The sequence below is a fragment of the Leptidea sinapis genome, chromosome 44, assembly GCF_905404315.1.
Source record: "Leptidea sinapis chromosome 44, ilLepSina1.1, whole genome shotgun sequence".
NCBI lineage: Eukaryota > Metazoa > Arthropoda > Insecta > Lepidoptera > Pieridae > Leptidea > Leptidea sinapis.
This window is the reverse complement of record NC_066308.1, coordinates 2,541,103-2,563,014: the sequence shown is the minus strand read 5'-3', so window position 1 is coordinate 2,563,014 and position 21,912 is coordinate 2,541,103. Positions and strand designations below refer to the sequence as shown.

At 35.6% G+C, this 21,912-nt stretch overlaps 1 protein-coding gene and 1 non-coding gene across 2 annotated transcripts in view; one reads left to right on the top strand and one right to left on the bottom strand.

Annotated features, from left to right (window-relative positions):
- LOC126977175 (octopamine receptor Oamb) overlaps positions 1–21,912 on the bottom strand; it is a 182,993-nt gene that overhangs the window by 127,512 nt on the left and 33,569 nt on the right. The window lies entirely within an intron of this gene.
- Positions 11,911–11,984, top strand: Trnaa-ggc (transfer RNA alanine (anticodon GGC)). Its single transcript has one exon. It is a non-coding gene; the product is annotated as a tRNA-Ala (tRNA).

Here is a 21,912-nt window from a genome sequence, read left to right as displayed (position 1 = left end):
GGGTGCGCCAGACCAGAGATGACAGCAATACTCTTTGTGTGGCCGGAACAGCGCTAGAATGTGGGCTGGCTTGAAGTATTGCCGTGCTCTTTTATTGACGCCCAGTTTCTTTGAATCCAATTTGGCTTTGCCCTCCAGATGGGTACGTAAATTGGCAATCGCTCGAGATTTTGAGACCCGGTATTCCGATACTAGGTGAAGCGTTAAGGGAAGTGTTGTCGAAGAGCGGTGATACGACAAATGGGGTTTTTTTGTGGTAAACGCGCAAAGTTGAGTCTTCTGGGGGTCAAATTGGACAAGGTTCAATTTACCCCATTACGTGACCTTCTCAAGAGAGGTCTCGATAGAAGACAAGTTTCTCCCGGCACTGGTCGACGATTTCCGGAGAGAGAGGTGTCCAACATATCATTGATATGCAGAAGAAACAGCGTGGGATATAGCACACAGCCTTGGGGCACTCCAGCATTCACGGGCTTCGGGTTCGAGCAATATCCGTCGACAACGACCTGTATGCTGCGCCCAGTGAGGAAGCTGGAGGTCCACTTGCACAAGCTCTCGGGAAGCCCGAATGATGGAATTTTTGAGATGAGCGCCTGGTGCCATACACGATCAAAGGCCTTCGCTATATCTAGGCTAACTGTCAGGCCTTCCCCCTTGCTTACAATAGCCGTTCCCCATCTATGTGTTAGATGTACCAGAAGATCAACTGCCGACCGACCATGGCGAAAGCCGTACTGTCGGTCGTTGATCAACTGGTGATCCTCTAGGTATAGCAAGAGCTGGCGGTTAATGATTTTGGAGAGCAGGGAGGTAATAGCTATAGGCCTGTAGTTTGCCAGATCCGAACTGTCTCCTTTTTTTTTGGATCGGATAGTCAAGGGCTGACTTCCATGAGCCAGGGACTACGCCTTATGAATAAGAGTGCCGCGTTAGGTGCGACAACTCAGAGGCACACGTTCTAAGCACGATTGGAGAAATGCCATCCAGCCCACTCGACTTCCTGACGTCCATCAAAAACAGAGCGCGCCTAACCGTTTTCTGTCTGAACTAAACTTCAGGCATAGAGCTCTGACACCGCGGGATGGTCGGCGGTGTTTTTCCGTTGTCGTCAAGAGTCGAGTTGAAGGTAAAAAGAGCGCACAGGAGATCGGCTTTCTCTTTTGCCGTATGGGCCAGGGTGTCATTCCTCATGTGCAACGGTGGCATGGACGGCTGGTTGTAGTTACCAAGAGCAGCTTTCGAAAACGACCAGAACTTGCGTGTTCCGGTCGGGTAACTGGAAAGCTGCTCGCCAATTTTGACGACGTGCTTCGATTTCGCACGGGCGATTTGCTGCTTAAAAAATCTGGAGGCACGGTAATATTTCCTCTTAAGAACTTTACAGTTCGGATCCTTTGTGCCCAGCGCCGCAACCCAGACTTAGAAGACATTTCACATAGTGATGTGAAATGTCAACTATTATAATATGTCAAAACGGCCTTCCTTGCGTGCCGCTAGTATAAGTCATTCGTGAATTCCACACGTGTTTCGCCTCTGCACGAGGCATCATCAGGGGATGTTGACTCGCCGGATTTTGAAACGAGACTCTGACAGAGGCTTATAAATGAATTACTAATTTTGTGTAGACGTGTTTGCAGCATCTGTTTATTTCTAGAATTTGTTTTGTGAACGTCACTTTCTTATGAAGTTACTGATGTTTGGATAATATTTGAATTTATTTTATTTTATATTTGTTAACTTTATAAACCTCCTGTTTCTGTAGAAATGTAGATTCATTCATTTATTCAGCCGTTTTTATCATGCAAAAGCAAAATCAACTTACCGATGCAACGTTTGAGATCAAAGAAATCTAAAAGTAGGAAGGATGCGTTACACAAATTTCGTTACGTCGTAGCTGCCTAGACTCTTTATATGATCTTCCTCATCATCTGAATGGGTTTTATTTATATACTAGCTGTTGCCCGCGACTTCGTCCGCGTATGTAAGGGTTTTTAAAAATAATAAGCAAGTTTGGAATTGAAGATTGCCTCATGTCCTATTCCTGTTTGGGTTCCCGTTTTCGCTCCCTTTCGCAACATATTATATGAATCTTATTTGGAAAAAGATTGCTATGGCCAACTAAACCAACTATTGGTATAGTTATAGCTCATCAACGTGAATTGGAACCATGGATTTTTCCGGGGTAAAATGTAGCCTATGTCCTTTCCCAAGATCTAGTCTATCGCTGTACCAAATTTCATGAAATTAGGTTCAGTAGCTCCGGCTTTAAAGCGCATAAAATAAACTTACATTCACATTCATAATATTAGTAGGAATGAATTGTTTTCTTGCAACTTTAATGGGTTGTCTTTTTCAGATGGATAATAAGAGTTTAAATACTTGTACTATTTCATATTCTTTGTTTTAAGAAATAGCTATTTTGCGTACTGGCTACTTTGGATTGAAATAAAACCTACTTGTTGCTAAATTTTAAAATGAAGCTTTCTTCGCATAATATCCAGATCAGACTGGATAGCCAGGCCGACCTGTTATAGTTAATAAATCATTGTATTTGTTCGATGCAATTACTAATAACAGTAATCACGACCACCATGTTTACGAAGAATCCTTACACAAACAATGAATTCAAGCTCTAAAGCTTGATGCATCCAATGTACGTATCATCATCATCATAAGATACATAATAGCTTAAGGGTAAATGTATACACTTCTATAATAAAGTCCCAGCCACTGTTCAGGCATTATCTATAAATAAATTTAAATGTTTTATAAAAAAAATGGCTCTGTCGTAAATCCTATTACTCCACTGCTGAATATCTAAATGATCGGACAGCCTGGGACTAGATTATGATTTCTTTAAAGCGATAGAAATGACTATACAATATTGTAAATTTTTATTGAAAAGAGCGCAAAAAAATAATGCGCCGTTTCTTCTCTCTCAGAGCACGATTTGTTTCCGAAGCTGTAGTAGTATCTAGTAGTTATTAGTAATGACATCAAAAAGAATTCTAAAATTTTCAAGAAAATAAAAAAATAAATCAAGAAAATAAATGCCTTTTATGCCTATTTATGCCTTTTTACGATAATTTATATTTATATCTACTGTTAATTATTTTTACAGCCATTGTAAAATACTATATTTGATTGAAAAGAGTGGCCGTTGAGTTTTTTGTACTATGATCCTCTCACGAGCTCAACTTTTTACGAACATATGATAATTTAAATCAAGTTTCGAATTGAAGATTATCTCATGTTTTATTCCAGTTCCATTATTTTCGTTGACAGCAGTATATTTTATATTTTTTAATAATAATATAATAAATTCTTTATTTTGACCTACAAAGACAATCTACGTGTGCCTCAGCAAACATCCCCGACGCGCTGCAGTATCGTGGCAGCCCCAATAACATTCTGAACGCATTATTATACTGAACACGCAGGGCATTGTACTGCTTCTGCGCATTGTCAACCCACAGACCGCTCGTGTAATGAGGAGCAGTATGCTTTGAAGAGTGTAATTTTTACTGGCACGGTACAGCGAGCAAATCTGCGGATGGTCATATTCACCCTAACAGACAACGCCCTGCGCTCTCTCTCGATATCTGCATCATCCTTTAAGTCAAAGGTAACCACATGCCCTAGGTAAATTAATCCACTCTATTCAGTGGTGTCCCATACAATTTGATTGTCGGAATAAGGGATGGGAGTGGTTTCTCCTTCGCTTAATATTTGTAGTATCTGATTCGTCAAAAGCGCTTAGCTTTAGCCTAATTGAATAAAGTATATTTGACTTAGACATCTAGAACATTATAGATTTAAAATATGTTTGACATTAGATGGTGTAAATTTCAATTGTTATTTATTTTGGCTTCGAAAGTAAAGGTTATTTGGCACTAACGCAACAGATAATACTCTTAAGGCGAAGAGTAAGCAGAAAACACGCAAACATGGTGTTTTTAGACAAGTTTTGTCGTGAAAGTATAGCATTTCGAGCTATGAACACTACTAAATCCTGTTACACATATCCTTAAGTCTTATTTGTAGGTTGCCAATGCTTGCTGTTGGTTATAGTTAACACTGCCGAGCCTTTTTGAACTACCACTTTTCTTTGAAGTTAAACAAGGTTTTTGGCATGGCGTGACGCATTTTTTTTGGTACTTCTCTCAAAAAAGTTATTTTTATAGCTTGTACTTTTTTGTGTAGGTTCATATATTCAGATTAGTAGTGAATAACGAGGATAAGCATATAAACTGTTTTCCACCCATGAATTTTGAAAATATTGGCTTTGTTACATAGATGGCGGGCCGGCAGCCGTGAACTCATATCGCTCAAGGTCGCTGGCATTTAGTGACGCCTTAATACCAATGTGGTGTTTGCAAAAGATACAGCTAAAGAACGCTCCGTCCAGTTTTTGTTTAAATGCTTTTGTAGAATAAACTTTGACTTGAATAATCTCGAGGAAGACCAGCTACTAAGATAAATAATTATATATTTTCTTTGATTAACGTAAGTGTTACAAATTTAAATAAAACACCTTTAAACGATTAAAACGAGTGTAAATGCAGATCTGTGGTCCTCCTGTTTAAAAAAATGGTTTGATCGCATGTAAATATGTTTAAAATATAAAGGAGAGTATTTTTAAAAGCAATAAACATAATATTTTTTTTTACGCAAAACCATTTATTTTATTTTATTCCAATATTTAATACATACTGAGATAGTCTGTCTCAGTGAGCTCATCTTTGTGCCGTTTGGTGTCGAGAAACTTGGCCCGTGGGGCCCAGAGGCGCGGAGAATGTTCAAAATACTATGTTCGCGCCTCAATAAGGCTACTGGAAACCCAAGCGCTGGCAGCTATTTCGGTCAACGGATCAGCCTTGCTATCCAACGCGGTTATGCTGCCAGTATTCTTGGTACGCTTCCACGTAATGATAGTTTTAATTTTATGTAGTCGTAGTATTGGAAATATAGTTATAAGATTTGTTTTGTTTGAATAATAAATAGTTATAGAGACAGACATATAAAAGAAAAAAGAAAAGATTCATACGTTACTTACAATTGCGTACAAAAAACGATTACCATAATTACATGTCAAGCTATAAAAAAAATCATTTTTGCCTCTCCAAAACATGTTGCAGTCATTACTTATATCATAAATGTAGCAAACGGTTGAGTTAACTGTGCAGAACTGCTAGAGCAGATTGGCTTACGAACCACTGTCAGCTACCAAAGGCGAGGCAACATACTTGAAATACAATCAGCAAAATGTAATTATAGACAGAACAGTTTTCTTATAAGAGCATGCAAACTTTATAATGAAGTTAATAGTGAATACGACCTTGACTTATTCAAGACAACACCATTTCAATTTAGACGTCAGGTAAATAAAAACTTTTAACTTATATAAAATAAAAGTAGGTAATATAATATTATATTAAATGTAGGTAAACGACTATACAATTAATAGTTATTATTTGTGAAAACTTGTAAATCGCTTTCTGTTTTATAATAGATTATTTTTTAATGTGTACCTAGCTGTAAGTTTTCTAAAGTTGTAAAATAAAAATAAATAAATAAATACCAAGTATTGGCGAAACTGTAGTGGCAGTGGGCAGGGCACAAAGATCCACGGACAAATGGCCGTTGGGGCAGTAAGATCTTCGAATGGCGACCACCCACCGGAAGACGTAGTGTTGGTAGGCCCTCCACAAGATGGACCGACGATCTGGTCAATATCGCCGGAATACGTTGGATGAGGGCAGCGTAGGACCGCTCGTCATGGCGATCTTTGGGGGAGGCCTTCGTTGTTAGACAAAAGTCTCCGGCTGAAATATTGATGATGAGACAGACATATACCGCTTTCCCGCAAAAATATTAAATATTTATCTTAATATAACACCATCCAAAAAATGCCAAAAGCAAAATAAAAAAGGTCTATTTGTCACCGCAGTATAACAAAAAGCGTAACAAGGGTTTGTGTGAAATAAAAAATGCACGATTAAATAAATGGGCAGCCCACTTGAGAGATATAAGGGTGAATTTGTGAATACCTCGGGTTTCAAGGTAGCAACCATTATTTATATTGTGTCTCTGGGACGAGGCCAAGTATCTTGTGTTGAAAACCCTGGAGATTACTTATCACTTTGCGGTTCAAGCGAATAGTGTGGATAAGAAGATTATATTTATTGAAACAAAACAAATCTTGTAGCTAAACTAGCTGACCCAGCAAACGTTGTATTGCCATGTAAAGTAATTTAAAAAAAAATTGATGATTGGTGATTCTCAGACCTACCAAATATATCGTACTACAATAATTGTATTCGATTGACATCTTGCAACCCTATTTGCGAGTTTGTGGATGGAACAGAATAATATAAAAATCGAGATACAAAAATAGTTGTTGATCCTAGAAGGGCGAAAATTTGTAGATGTATTTATTTTTTAATGCTGAATTATAATAAAAGATAAGATAATTTAAATAACTCGATATAACCAAATTAGTTTTAGTTTACTTAATATGGATCGTCAATGTCTATTCGTTTAAATAAACACATCTAGTTGTAGGTGATAATTATTTTTTATCATATTTAATCCCTTAACTTTTACCCTTTCCCTTATCCTTAGCTTTTTATGTCAGGATCACTATACACTGGGCCATATTAAGAGGTATTCATATAGATTAGCATCAGCATTTTTATGTCACTCATCAACGTCTTTAACATATCTATCGAAACACAGGACCGTTGCCGGCAGATTACCACCAAAAGCTGAAATATAGTGCGATCTTAGATAGGTATATGATAATATTTCGGTGTTCGCACAAACAGAATCCAATTAATCATCACACGTTCGATTAAACCACATTGTTGAGGTAGATCTATCAGATAATATTATTACATTGTAATGATTGAAGTGTTCTGTGTGGTTCGTAATCATCCCATAGTTAGCAATGTGTCAATCTGATTCATCGTAAGCTTTTACCATTTCAAATATAGCACTACCTACTGGTCTGCGCAGTATGCTTAAGAAATTACCTTTAGCATTGCATTAAAATAATCATGTCTTTGTGGTACTTCCCAAATGGAGAATGATGAATAGGGAGGCAAAGAATGAGATGTGTTAAAAAAGAATAATGGAACAGCGTGGCAAAGAAACGCCAAAATAAAAAAATACAGCAAATATTAAACTATTGACAGAGGACAATCTGATAATAATTGCTCTTAATAGTGATTTTCATTATTATAACACTAGAAATAAGGGATTGCTTGTAACTAATTCTAGTAGGCTGCATAAGATACATAATAGCTTTAAGGGTAAATGTATACACTTTTATAATAAAGTCCCAGCCACTGTTCAGGCATTGTCTATAAATAAATTTAAATGTTTTATAAAAAAATGGCTCTGTCGTAAATCCTATTACTCCACTGCTGAATATCTAAATGATCGGACAGCCTGGGACTAGATTGTGATTATTTTATAGCAACTGTACAATATTGTATACTTTTATTGAAAAGAGCGCAAAAAAAAAGAATGCTGGAGAGTTTCTTGCGCCGCTTCTTCTCTCTCAGAGCGCCATTTGTTTCCGAAGCGGTAGTAGTATCTAGTAGTTATAAGAAATGACATCAAAAAGAATTCTAAAGGAATCAATTTTGAGAAAATAAATGCCTTTTTATGCCTTTTTTTTTTTTTTATAACACTAGAAATAAGGGATTGCTTGTAACTAATTCTAGTAGGCTGCATAAGATACATAATAGCTTTAAGGGTAAATGTATACACTTTTATAATAAAGTCCCAGCCACTGTTCAGGCATTATCTATAAATAAATTTAAATGTTTTATAAAAAAAATTGCTCTGTCGTAAATCCTATTACTCCACAGCTGAATATCTAAATGATCGGACAGCCTGGGACTAGATTGTGATTATTTTATAGCGATAGAAATGACTGTACAATTTTGTATATTTTTATTGAAAATGAAAAGAGCGCAAAAACATAATGCTGGGAGAGTTTCTTGCGCCGCTTCTTCTATCTCAGAGCGCCATTTGTTTCCGAAGCGGTAGTAGTATCTAGTATATTAGAAATGACATCAAAAAGAATTCTAAAGGAATCAATTTTGAGAAAATAAATGCCTTTTTATGAAATACTAACGTTAGTGATGCTGAAGAGCAAAATTAATTTGTAATGGACATAGATAGTAGAATAATGTTATATAATGCATCCAACATACGATAGTTTATTTAAAATCATTTAAATACGATTAATATAATATCAGTTGCAACACTTTATAAACTAATTTGCTATGTATGTTACAGCCAATGTAAAATACTCTGTTTGATTGAAAAGGGTGGTCGTTCAGTTTCTTGAATGTTCTCACGAGCTATACTTTTTCCGAACATAATAGTAGATTCAGTAATTCATACTATTTAATTATTTTTCATGACGATTCAAAAGAGCTTAGTTTGAGCCCAAAAGAATAAAGTTAGTTTTACTTTGAATTTGAAAAAATATGTTATGTGATAACCCTCATTTCAAAGATTAATACGAAAATAAAATTTGATAAACAAAATTCTATGAACGATACGGGATTTGAACCCACGACCTCCGGCGTTCCGTGCCGGTGCTCTAACCAGTTGTGCTAACTGTTCGAGTACCGCCTCGTTACAAAATTCTGTTTGCTTTGTTCAACTCTCAGGTTGTAGCTTCATCTACAGGATCTACTTTACAGTTGATAACCTGCTCAACCCCAATATTTGCATATTAGGAAATTTATTTGAGATGTCGCTCTAGTAAATCTAAACAATATGTTATGTTTTTAAAGTGATAACCCTTACTTCTAGGATTAATACAGAAATAAAATTTGAAAAACAACATATTATGAACGATGCGGAATTACAACCCACGACCTCCGGTGTTCCGTGCCGGTGCTCTAACCAACTGAGCTGACCGTTCGAAAAAAAAAACGCGATCTCTGAACGATTTTAGGATTTTAATAGTAACCATACAACGGATGCGATATCATCACTTTTTCCATATTTCAAATGAGCTCAATAGCTCAAAAACCGTCGAATTGATACCTATTTGCTTATCTTAAAGCTCATAGACCAAAGTCATTCGCTTTTTCCTTAGTCCCACCTATTCTGGGACACCCAGTATTAACAATTTAGGATAGTTTGAATCGAAACTATCAGGAATAGCAGGGTCACTAATAATGGGGTAAATGAGTCGTCAAATTTCCCTATAAATAAATAAGGTGATAAAAAGCTGCGTGACTCTTTCGCGCTTAACTAAGCGCATGCACCAACAGGTCGGTGTAGCTGCCTTTACGGTTCCTACATCCGCACCCCGCGATTATGGTGTAATTTGTGCAAACGTGCGGAGTCTGACTTAATTAATTATTTAGTCGTAGTTAGTAATAAGTAAATAATAGAGTAATAACTTATAGTAGTTTTTTTATTACAATAAGGGACTAGACGAGCAGGACGTTCAACGGATGGTAATTGATACGCCCTGCCCATAACAATGCAGTGCCACTCAGAATGATTGAAATCCCAATAATTCTGAGCAGCACTACAACTGCGCTCGTCACCTTGAGATATAAAACGTTTAGTATCATTTGCCCAGTAATTTCACTAGCTACGGCGCCCTTCAGACCGAAACACAATAATGCTTACACATTACTGTTTCACGGCAGAAATATGCGCCGTTGTGGTACCCATAATATAGCCGGCATCCGGTGCAAAGTTGCCCCCCACTGGTAGTAGTAAAGTAGTCAATTAATATTTAATTTAAAGTTACTTTTTCTTGATATAGTATTGCATTTTCTATACATGATTATTTCAACGGAACAATAGATTGTTGCCGTTGAGATAAGATAAATCAAAGCCAAAATTTATTAAGAAAAGCAAGTTCGATAAAATTGACGAACCAACAGAGTTGCTTATTAGGTATTCAGTATAAACTTATACACTGCACAAGGGAACTGTAGCGAGCTGAACTATAAATAGAATCTACATCGTTTCTCAATTACTCGACAAAGGCGCTTGTTTTCATTCATTCTTTTAGGAGTTCAGTAAAGAATCTTGAGCTCACATTATTCAATACTTATTCAAAGCTCTTACTTAGATCGATGTTAGCTACATCCTTAAATGAAATAGTCTCTGATATAGGCTAGTATAAGCTCATGGTCGCTCTGCCTCACTAACCAACGCGGAAATGCTGTCGGTATTCTTAATAAACTTCTTCGTAGTGATAGTTTTAATATAATGTACGTACGTATGTATGTAACCATAGTATTTTACTGTTTGAATTAATTCTGCATTATTGTAATTAAAAGTATACCACAACAGGTCACTCGTCGAATCCAACTCGGATGGGCAGCGTTCGGGAAGCTCCGTAAAATCTTCTCGTCCAAAATACCAGTGTCTGAAAACATACGGAACGCAGACTTGGTCGCTAATTATGGGCCCTATGAGGAAACTCATTGTCGCTCAGAGGGCAATGGAGAGGGCTTTGCTCGAAGTTTCCCTGCGAGATCAAATAAGAAATGAGGCGATCCGTAGGAGAACCTAAGTCAGCGACATAGGCGAAATAATTGCAAAACTGAAGTGGCAGTGGGCAGGGCACATAGTTCGACGGACAGATGGCTGGTGGGGCAGAAAAGTCCTCGAATGGCGACCATGTACCGGAAAACGCAGTGTTGATAGGCTCCCTACAAGATGGATCGCCAGAATACGTTGGATGAGGGCAGCGCAGGACCAATCGTCGTGGAGATCTTCGGCGAAGGCTTCGGTCGTTTTGTGGTGCCTATTCGATCCTTCAGGGATTTATAGTTTTTTATTGATAGGAAATATACCGTTTTAATAATATTAAACATAAGTACACACACACTTTTATTTGTCTGTCTAAGGCAAAAGTGATGAATGAATGCCGTCGTTCACTTATGTGTTGTGCCAATCTTTCTGTAATACTTTGTTCTTGTCCCATAACTTGTAAATAAAATCTAATTTAATCACTATCAATACTATAAACGAGATGATCGCGAGCGATTTCACAGACCGCCGTATTCATTATTTAATAATTAATTGTCAAAGCCATCTTTGCAAGATTTTTACAAAATTGTTCTTTTTAAAAACGTAGAATAGCACGAGGAATAAATCATTTTAATGATTTTTGCTTCATTAGGCCAAAGAAGTATAACTTCTTGCGTGCCTACGTATGTATACGCACACTTTTTTTTTATTGCATGGATGGTTATGATCTGAATAAAGGCACACTTAAGATGCTACAAACGAAATACTACCTTATACTGTGACTTTTAAATTAAATGAACTTTCGTAAAGATAGAAAACTCAAGCCTTATGATAACTACTTAAGTCCGCATCTAACATGAATAAAGATTTTTAGAGTTCCAAGCGATGTTGGAATTCAAAATGATTTGACGTCACACTGATAACGTATGCAAATAAATGCTTCAGTACGATTCGAAAGGCTTTAGAGGAGTTAATACTGTTAATGGGAGTGAAGTGAATTGGAAATGCTGGTACAGTCGTGCGGTTAACTCATTAGTTGATTTTTGTTCTTTATTAGCTGTATTCGATGGAATTTCTGCATTTATTAGTAACATGATTTTATATGAATAGCTAGACGTTCGACGGTAATGAAATATTAAATTTACAATATTGAATCACAATTTTATTTGTTGGAAAAAATAATGTTCACAAAATAATACCCAAGTTATCACTTAAAAAACATAACATATTGCTTAGATTTACAACAGCGACATCTCAAGTCAATTTCCTAATATGCAAATATAGGGGTTGAGCAGGTTATCAACTGTAAAGTAGATCCTATAGATGAAGCCATAACCTGACAGGTGAACAAAGCAAACAGAATTTTATAACGAGGCGGTACTCGAACGGTTAGCTCAGTTGGTTAGAGCACCGGCACGGCACGCCGGAGGTCGTGGGTTCGAGTCCCGCATCGTTCATAAAATTTTGTTTTTCAAATTTTATTTGCAAAATAATACCGAAATTAAACACCCATTTTTAACAATTTGTTGTGTTTTTAAAGTGATAACCCTCAATTCTGGGAAAAATTAGCTCAGTTAAATGGCTTAGTTGGACAGAGTGCTCGCACGGAACGCGAGAGGTCGCGGTTTCAAGTCCCGCATCGTTTATAAAAAAATTGTTTTCAGTTTTATTTGTTTAATTAATCCCAGAAGTGAGGGTTATCTCTTTAAAAACATCTCAAGTCAATTTCCTAATATGCAAATATTAGGGTTGAGCAGGTTATCAACTGTAAAGTAGAAACTGTAGATGAAGGCACAACCTCAGAGTTGAATAAAGCATACTATATTTTACTAACGATTCTCGAACGGTTGGCTCACCTTAAAAGGACAATGTCGATCCTTGTATGAAAATTGGGCTATTCTTGCGTCTTAACCAAATCATCGGTAAAACATTAAAAATATTCTCAAGATTAAGTAAAAAAAATATCAGTGAGATATAAACAGGGAATTTGTAGTTATCAGATTTTTTCAATTTCAATTTACAACAAACTTGTTGTTAATTTTATTGCTGGACTCAACGTTAAACTTACCAAGAAACACTCATCAGACTAATCACCGACCATGAAAATAAGTAAATCCAGAAAATCACTGGATTTTCCGATATTTCCAGATTCTACTTTAACAATTTAATACTTTTCTTTTCCAATGGTCTTGCGATCAGTGATAAGTTGATTGATGAAAATGTAATACTGTCAAAACATACAGATATAGACAATACCTGCAATCATGACTATTCAACCAGTGTTTCTACTTACGATTTTGGTTTTACCCTAGTTTCAACGGTGGCGATGGGTAACTTTACAATCGTGTTAATAATTATTAGTGATATTAGTCAGTTGTTAAATGGAAATTATAATATTATAATAATGTTAAATGAAAAGCTTTTAAGCCACGTATGATTTATTACCGATCTTTAACTACGCATTAAAATATCAAACAACACAATACATGTATAAATAGTCTGTTGCGTGTGTAGTGGTAGTAAAGTACTCTGTGGTGTTTTGCCAAGATTTTTCGCACCCCTAAATGATAAGGGTCACCCACCCCTAAATATTATTTTAATTTATTTAGAATATTTTTTTATTTTATTATAATTCAGCATTAAAAAATACATACAGCTTAAAATTTTCACCCGTCTATGATCAACACCTATATTTGTATCGCGATTTTTATATTATTCTGTTCCATCCACAAATCCGCAAGATGGCAATAAAGACTATAATAATTATTGTAGTACGATAAATTTTATGTACGATATATTTGGTAGGTCTGAGAATCAGTCGTCATTTATTTTTAAGTTAATTATTTAATTTAAGTTTAATGGTATTATTAAAATATACTGTTATATTTGACAGTTACGTTTATTCGATGCTTTGTAAGGTAGACTACGCTTTTATGATTTCTCTCAGTTACAAGGGACTGAATGGCCCCAGGTGATCACCTACCATTAGTTGATGCATATGTATGCTCGTTTGTGCTCCTCTTCAATAGAAACTACTTTTTTACAAGTAAAAAAATTTCTTTCCTGGTATCAATTTTAACTCTTAAATATGATCGCCGGTAAGCTTAGATTAAGTTTAAGTAGCGAATCTTTTACCAGTGGAAGGCTCCTTTGCACAGGATGCCGGCTAGATTATGGGTACCACAATGGCAGTGAAGTGGTGAAGCAGTAAGAATTTAAATTACGCGCTCCTTATGTCTCAAGGTGATGAGCGCAGTTGTAGTGCCGCTCAATTTTTTTGGGTTTTGCAAGAAACTTGAGCGGCACTGCATTGTAATGGGCAAGGCGTATCAATCACTATCAGGCTGAACGTCGTGCTCGTCTCGTTCCTAAAGGCCTGTATTCACTTTGATTAGTGCGAGTGCAAGTGATTAGTTATTGAGGATGTATAGTGCAGGTGTATAGTACAAGTAGTGTCCAATTCTTGTTTATTTGCTCTGTTTAGTAAATTCAGTTGTTAGGTGTCGATCAGCAAGTATGGACGAACATAGAGAAGCGCGCTTGCAGTTGCAAGAAGTACTAAAGGCGGTGGTATCTGATACCGAAGAACTTTTGGCAGCTGAACATGCAAGACGAAAAATATGGGTTCGAAAATGGATTAATAAAAGACCCATTCATGGCGCAAGCTACCAACCAACTCTTTAAGGAATTGGCTGCTGAAGATACGACGGAATATTGCTTTGCTCTGGTGTTTAATGGCAGGCACACTGCGAGTGAGGGTGAAGAGAGGGCACGCGGGACGTAGCTACTCGCACTTCACTAGAAAAAAAATAGAACACGCTTCTAATTACGTTACTACGCAGCCAACTAATCACCTGCACTAATCAGTCGCTGTCCATACTTGTTTTCTCCTAATCACTAATCACCTACACTAATCACCTGCACTAATCACTAATCAAAGTGAATCCAGGCCTTTAATGTCATAAAGGAAAGTAAAAAAATAAATTTAAATGAAGCGTCGGTACGACGTTAAAATTATTAGGTGTTGGTGGGTAAGGAGAGGTTTTATTCGACCGATTTGGTACTAAACGATAAAAAAAGATGAAAAACTGTTTGAAGATCCTCTCTTTTTGGAGTAAGACTTAAAGCACCGAATTTGCCTTTGTATATTGAAAAATGTACACAAATAAAATTGAACTTTATTATAATAAAATAACAAAGTACACATTACAACGAAAATGTACCACAAATGATACATCGATTCATGATAAGCAGAGATTTAATAAAATGTTTGATGCACACTATCCATATCTAATCATTCATATTTACAGTAGTGTGGATTTTTTGTTTCGGAATTCATTAAAAAAATTTAAAGTATGTGTTTGGTATAGTTAGGCGCGGGGAAGGGCGCTGGTGTGTGACGCGATTATTGTCGTAAATCTGCCTCCTTCTCATGTCCAAGTTACGTCAGTTGGTGCTGGGGCTGCTTCGACTCCCGCAGACAGCAAGCGTCGAAAATATGTCGGACTCAGTGAGACCTTTGTGTAGATTGGTGTAGATACACTTGGCCCGTGCGGCGAGTACAAAGTACTATCTTAAACCTAAGTGCTAGCAGCAATTTCGGTCAACGGATCAGCCTAGCTATCTAACGTGGAAATGCTGCCAGTATTCTTGGTACACATCCCCGTAATGATAGTTTTAATATAACGTACCTAATCATAGTATTGTAATTATAGTAATAAGCATTGTTTTGTTTGAATAAATTCTGTATTATTGTAATTAAAAATATACCACAAGAGGTCACTCATCGAATCCAACTCGGATGAGCAGGATTAGGAAGCACCGTAAAATCTTCTCGTCAAAAAAATACCACAGTGTCTAAAGACGAAGGTTTTTAACCAGTGTGTGTTGCCAATGATGGCATACGGAACGCAGACGTGGTAGCTAACTATCGGCCTGATGAGAAAGTCATTGTCAGAGGGCAATGGAGAGGGCTAAGCTTCAGTACGAGATCGAATCAGAAATGAGGATAACCAAAGTTACTGACATAACCCAGGTGGTTACGAAACTGAAGTGGCAGTGGACATAGCCCGATGGACAGATGGACGTTGGGGCAGTGAAGTCCCCGAATGGTTACCACGTACCGGAAGACGCAGTGTTAGTAGGCTCCCACAAGATGGACCGTGGTCAAGATCGCCGGAATACGCTGGTTGAGGGCAGCGCAGGACCGACCGTCATGGGACTCCTTGGGGGAGGTCTTTGTCCAGCAGTAGACGTCTTCCGATTGAAATAATATAAAACAACTATTTATAATAATTTTCAGGATTCAAAGCTAAGACGTACGGATTCATTTTTCATCGTATAACATCCATCCGGTGTGATTTCATGTATGAAAACTCCTTGACACTAAACTTTTTAAATTAACATATAAATATAAAACGAAACTGTAGTAAGCAATGATGGAGTTCCTTAAAGGGAAGTCACAACCGCGTAAAAGAAACATGACCATGCAAAAAGTTTAATTTTCGAATCATAATTAGAGCCTTTGAAATTACGCCATGCTTAACAACTGTAGTGCTTAATTAAAGTTTTTCCCCGTAAAGATCCGTTAAGCTATTGTCTCCTGTCCGTAATATACTCTCCTTAGAACACGACAGGAATTCTCCTTCTCTGGCAATGTCAGATTCCCCCTTGGGGTAATGTAATTATTATTATTATATTATTTACGGGAAATATTCTCACTCACTTCTTAGAACGTAGCTCAAACCTGTTCCTATTCTGTATGTACTCCCCAGGATCGCATAGGTGCAACGGATCCATTTTACAGATGAAGTATGGAATCTAAAAACTATTTAATTTTAAGACGTAATAAGAAAATTATAACTGATTTTTGAAGATTCATTTAAACCAATTAGTTTAAACCAATTTATAAATGTCATAGATCGAAAATACTTTTCAATTGAAAAATAAATTCTATTAAAAGTGCTGTAGAGTCTAAATCAATATGACATGATCAAATCACGCTGTGTTGGATTCTGTCGTCTTTTAAATAGCGGGGTAAATTGCGTTGGTTAAGCTTTGACTCCAGTGTCAGCTATACTTATTTTTAAATCTTAACAAAAATTACGCTTGGTACTCTGTTGATCGAGAGATCTGCCTATAGAAAGCAATTTAAATGCATGTATACCTTATACATTGAAATAATTTGTAAAACGATGAAAATGTAAATCTTGATTTAAAAGAGTGGCAATGAAATTCTTACTTAGTAGATAGTGATTTTGATTTGATTTGATTAAAAGGCATTTATTTTCTTAAAATTGATTCCTTTAAAATTATTTTTGATGTCATTTCTAATATACTAGAAACTACTTCCGCTTCAGAAACAAATAGCGCTCTGAGAGAGAAGAAACGGCGCAAGAAACTCTCCCAGCATTCTTTTTTGCGCTCTATCGATTTCAATTTGCCGGCAATTCATTTAGGCACTTCATAATAATCTTGTTAGTGTATATATGGGCTGTTTAGATGACAATACTCACATATTGTTCTTAAAGTGTTGTCGGTTTAGCGCCCCCCTAATACTATGGGTTTTTTGAGGTATTCAATATTTTTATATGTTTCAATAGAAAAAGATTATAATCCACGTACTCATATCTCAACATCAATACAAAGATCCTAATATGATTTTCAACTGTCAACTTTTTGCTGGTTCATTATGACTACGGTGGTACAAATGAACTTTGTACTTCGCTTGAATTTGACCCGTATCCATCCATCCCGTGCGGCGCCAATTTTTCGCCTTGAACGCATAGTATTGGCAGAATGTTTTGTTAAGTTATTGACTACATGATGACTGTCATACGGAAATTCTTATAATGAGGTTTTTAGACTCCTTTGAAAATATAAATCAAGGAATTAATAACAGAAGAGACGATGAATAAGCGCTCCAAATTTTTTCTGTTTCCATTTTGTAATTTACTTAATACAAACTCTCAGACCATAACAGTCAGTCAGTCGTGCAACTGTCCTTATTTTTTTTTATTTAATTGAATACTTTAAACAGCTTGTTGTATGACTGTTACTTAATTTCAGTATATTTTGTGAGACGTAAAAGCCGTAAACTTCGCATAAGGAAACGCACGGCACTGCATGCTGTGTCGATAGCTGACATCACGCATGCTTGGTAGACAAAACCCACATCGAGTTATATGCACCTATTGTCGGAAATATAATTCGAGATCAAAAATGTAAACAATGGTGTTGCCAATAACAAATAATAACCTTTTTTATTGTGCGTGTTTAAATATACTAAAATATCATTTTAAAATTATAAGTGTAGTCTATATACATATTATAATTAAATATTGCACAACGTTCTCTCTTTGTAATATAGCAAATAATACATCCAATATTCAAAATATAAATTTATTGTGCAAACTTTGCTTTGACACTGGCAATAAGATAGAAGCTCTAAACATTTGGCTTGTCTACAGAAGAAATACGTAAATAATGTTACAAAAATCTTGGTCGTAGTGACAGGTATGCCTGGTTGCCATATTGTTTTGTTCATTCGGCTTCTGACAATCATTATGATTGAATGTGCTCTTCTTGCTTTTCGTTTATATTTTAAACTATATTTTATATGTTTATATAATAAATATGGGTCAATGAAGGTGTGTATTATTAAGGTATACTTGTATACATGTTTATGTGGCGGTATATTGTGTATCTTATATTTGCTAAAAAGTGTTAAGTAAATATTTTGCTTTTATAAGATACGAAGACTTTATTATTACAGTTTATAATAGTAAATACTTTTACAGGTCACGCAACATCGAAAATGTGGTTTGATACTCAAATTAAAACTCCTAAATAAGCCTTCTTCGAGTGCCTTACCACAGGCTTAAAAGCTCGAACCAGAAAAAGAAGGCGTCTTATAATATCCCGAAATCAATATAATCGAACCCGACAACTGCCCGATGTAAAGCGCAAATTATTGAATAGCTCATATCCAAAAATATAAATAACGAAGAAACTATGATTAAAGCTCAGTTAATAGACATCGTAAAAAGGGAAAAATTTAAATTCCGATTTGTCAACAATAAGCTTTTCAGACCCCGAATCAGAGAGCGAATTTTAATATGGAAACTATTTATTTTTATTATTATTTTTTGTTTTTTAACCTATGTATATATAGGTTAAAAATATATGTTTTATTAATCAAAATAAGTTTATTACTAACTAACTAGGAAAATGTTGATAAACTCTGAATTGTCATTTTGACAATGACATCTCTTTGTTTACATTTTTGATCTCGAATTACATTTCCGAGTATAAAATATATTTGTTTATGGTCGTAGAAAAAGTATTGTATGCCACTGTAATTAGCCACTGTAACACTCGTCTATTGTGACATTCGATTATTATTCACATATTACTTTGCAGTGCCATAAATAATTACTTTGTTTTTATATTGATTTAAATGCAACCTTGCATTCTAAGAAAGTACATAGCGTCCAAAAATCTCGTACGCCTGGCAATATTCCAGCGTAGCTCCTGTTAATCCTCTGGTTTTGCAAAAAGGTATGGGCGGCGGCGATCACTTACCATACATACACTTGGCACAACTGAAAAAGAGCGCCATCTAGTGACAGTAGAGGAAAACATTATAGCGCTCTTTTGACGCCATTCAGATAGTGGTTAAATTTTCCGCGATCGAATAGGTAAGAAAACTCACACTTTGCATTTAGATGTCCCCTACTCTCATTTATCTTCCATAAAAGATGGCAATCTAATAAAAATTACATTCAATGGAATCTAATTGCGTTGAAAATTTAATAATGAGTTTTAATATTTTCAGCGATTACTCAAAAAAACAAACAAATATTAAAAAAAAAATCCTTTTTGGTGTTTACCAGTATTTATTTCAATTTATAACACGCCAATTTAAAAATTTTATAAAGATTCTTAATAGTGTCCATTCCTATAAAAATATTTCTCAATAGACTAATTTTTTACTACCAACCACCTCGAATTGTTTAAAATTATAGTTATATCATCAATATAAACTCAAAAATAAAATCGCTATAGCGCAGCTAGTGTTGTGTAATCAGTCCTATTTCCGGCGCTAACTAGGTTCCTGGATAAGAGCCCGGTATTTCTTGGCATGGCGAGTTTATTTCTATCTACCAACAAGTAAACTTCAAGTATTTTCAATAACTGTTATATACATCGGAACTACAATAGCTTGTCTTTCGTAATTTGTGCAACGACTTTGAAATATAAATATACTGTTTGCAGATACTCCATACAGTTTACGTTAAAATTTAAGGACCGATTTTATAAATATGCTTTACTAGCTGACCCGGCAAACGTTGTATTGCCATAAAATTTTTTTAGAGTTAGACCGTTTCTTGGATTGCTTTATTTTTATAAAATAAACGTAGCCTAAGTTACTCCTTATTACATCAGCTACCTGCCAATAAAAGTCGCCGGATTAGCCGGAACAAACAGACAGACAGACCGACAGACAAAAATTGTAAAAAATGTTATTTTGGTATATGTATTCATAATATACATTTAGTAAAAAACGGTTATTTCAAGATTACATACAGACACTCCAATTTTATTTAAATGTATAGATAATTCGCACAATATTTTTATAAATTATAGCCTATATGTTATTCTGGTGTGTAAGCTATATTATTGCAAAGTTTCATCAAAATCCATTCAGTAGTGTTTGCGTTAAAGAAGTTCAAACATACATCCAGACATACAAACTTTCACATTTATAATATTAGTAGGATTTTCTCTATTTCTTATTATGTTTTCTGACAGGTCTTGTTTTAGATGAGAGTTATATGGCCATATTACTAAAACTTTACAACAAGAAAATCTTTACACTAATTTAATCAATATTATTGCAAAATAATTTAATCGCGCTTACGTGAATTACTTATGGACAGTTTTGGGCACTTATTATTTTACCTGGTATTGAAGTGAAAGGGTGTACATAGTGAAGCCAGGGTTGACCAGTGGGAGGCTCCTTTGCAGAGGATGCCGGCTAGATTATGAGTTTTTTCTGCAGTGGAGCAGAAATGTGTAAGCATTATTAAATTTCGGTCTGAGGGGTGCCCTTAACGAAATTACCGACGACTAGTAAAATTTACACCACTAATAGGATATTAAAAAAATATGGGTGCAATTCACTCGTAATAGAAGTGAAACTTTAAAAAAAAATTGCTTCAAGATAATGAGACGAATGTAAAATTTCGGGGAGAAATTAGTTGTACGTTTTAGTAATGATCATAGTGATACAAAGTTTGATAATTATTTTACATTTTATTTATATATATTACATAGATTTATTCAGACTCAGGGTTTACGTTTTCGATAAATGATGCAAGAAGCTTATGGTAACCAAGGTATGAAATAAATACTTTGGTCTTAATTGGTCAATATATGTTTGAAATAATCCGTCAATTACTGGTTTTGATCTTGTTGTTCATACAGTGCGACTTCTGCACATTTTCAAATTTAATTTAGCGTCCAAAAACTAAATAAATGGAATCGCTGTATCCGATGCAAAATTTACATTAAACCTCTAAACTGCATATGAAGTCCTGGTACATGTTGCTAGGATGACACATGATTTCAACCGCTATGAAAGATATTAGGTATTATAACTGCTACCATATTTATGTTCTCCGTCGTGCGCACGACGTCTGAATATATCAAGGTATACTCGCGTCATACATAAGACAATCTCTTCTTCAACTATGATCGCCTGGTACCAAAACACTGAATAATGGTTCCTTTTCATTTTTTCCCATGTTAAACTTACGAATTTAGGTATCTGTCTTATTTGCCTCGCTGAATAATGTAAAATGTTAAATCACTGAATAATGTTTCCTAACTCATTCTCTCGCCGCGTCGGCTGAATCCTATACATCTATTTATCTGTTATGTCTCTATCCTCTCGCTTTTTCGTTTCATGGAGTTCAACATACAACAATTTTAAAAAACTGCTAGTTCAAAAATTAACTACACATTCAACGACACAAAGTTATCTATCTGAACCTTTGAGTCATATTTCATTGAAGGGCCACAAACTATTTTCCTTAAATATCCTCCTTTACCCTAGTGTACAATTTATCACATGGACACTTAACGCCCTCATGATCGGGCCACGAGTATATGTTTTTGAGCGAGATCTTAAGCTCAGATCCATAGAGCGTATTTAAAGTATATTTACGTAAACTTAGCTGATTGTAAGCTTAATATATTCTGTGATTTCATTTTTATAGTCATTTGACACTCATTTTTCACCAAAGCGGAGAGGAGAGGAGACGAGAGGAGAAAAGCTGCGAAGTTGTCAGGTTATTTTAATTGGATGGCTCAGCGGAAGAG